The sequence below is a fragment of the Orycteropus afer genome, unplaced genomic scaffold, assembly GCF_000298275.1.
Source record: "Orycteropus afer afer isolate SDZICR_OR568_19922 unplaced genomic scaffold, OryAfe1.0 scaffold00042, whole genome shotgun sequence".
NCBI classification, from domain to species: domain Eukaryota; kingdom Metazoa; phylum Chordata; class Mammalia; order Tubulidentata; family Orycteropodidae; genus Orycteropus; species Orycteropus afer.
This window is the reverse complement of record NW_006921629.1, coordinates 9,909,867-9,911,135: the sequence shown is the minus strand read 5'-3', so window position 1 is coordinate 9,911,135 and position 1,269 is coordinate 9,909,867.

The following is a 1,269-nucleotide window of genomic DNA, read 5'->3' as shown; positions in this document are numbered from 1 at the left end:
TTAAGTTAATGGCCTGCTGTGTGGTTTGGTAACATCGGGACTGTGCTTTTTTACTTATCAACGTTGGGGCTTCTCAGCCTCAGCAGCCAGCAGCTATCTGAGTGAAGAAATGCCTCTAGCTTCAGTGGGCTGGGAGCAGGAGGTGGAGCTGGACCCCAAGGTTGAGGGGCTTTCACCCAACCCCTAGAGCTTGGCACTTTGAACTTGGACTTAAAGCCTCCAAATTGTAAGAATACACTCCTGTTTGTTAAGGCCATCCCATTGGTGGTGTATGCCTATCAGAGCGGCACTAGGGAACCAGAACAGAGCCAAATAGGAAGGAGCAGAAGCAGAACTTACACTGAAGGCAAGAAAGAGCGGAAACGACAGTGCAGCAAAATGAATGGTTGGAAAGGGAACTCTCATCTACCGCTCACCAGAGCATCGATTGGTACAACTACTTGTGGATCACCTAATAAAGTTGAACACAGGCATACTCCAAGACCCCATGACCCAACAGAAACCCTCCCAGGTAGAAATATTACAGAAACTCTTGCACGTATGCACCAGGAGACATAAATGTTCACAGTAGAATTATTCATAATAGCAAAAGAACTGAGAACCACTGAAATGATCATCAGTGGTAGAATAGATAACTGTCATTGCCGTTACCTGCTGTCAAATCGGGCCTGACTCATGGTGACACCACGCACAATGAAGTGAAATGCTGCCTGGTCCTGCCTCCCTGCGATCAACGCCTGGCTGCAGACTGGACTGTTGTGCTCCACAGGGTTTTCATTGGCTGATTTTTGGCAGAAGATCACCAGGCCTCTCTTCTTAGTTCATCTTAGACGGGAAGCTCTGTTGAACCCTGTTCAGCACCATAGCAATAATACACAAGCCCCCACTGACGGTTGGGTAGTGGCTGCACATGAGGCAGATTAGTGGGGAACTGAACCCCAGCTTCCCATGTGGAGGGTGAGAATTCTACCAAACTCACTGTCACTGAGTCGATTGCAACTCACAGTGATCCCCCCCCCACATTGCGTTTCCAAGGTTGTAAATTTTCATGGCAGCAGACTGCTTCATCTATAGTTCATGGAGCAGCTGGTGGGTTTGAACCACTGACCTTCTGGTTAGCAGTCAAATGCCTTAACTACTACACCACCAGAGCTCCTTAAACAGATAAATACTCACTCACTGCTGTCGAGTCAAATCTGACTCATAACGACCCCTCCTTGGGTTTCTGAGGCGGTATCACTATGGAAGTAGATTGCTCAACCTTCCTTC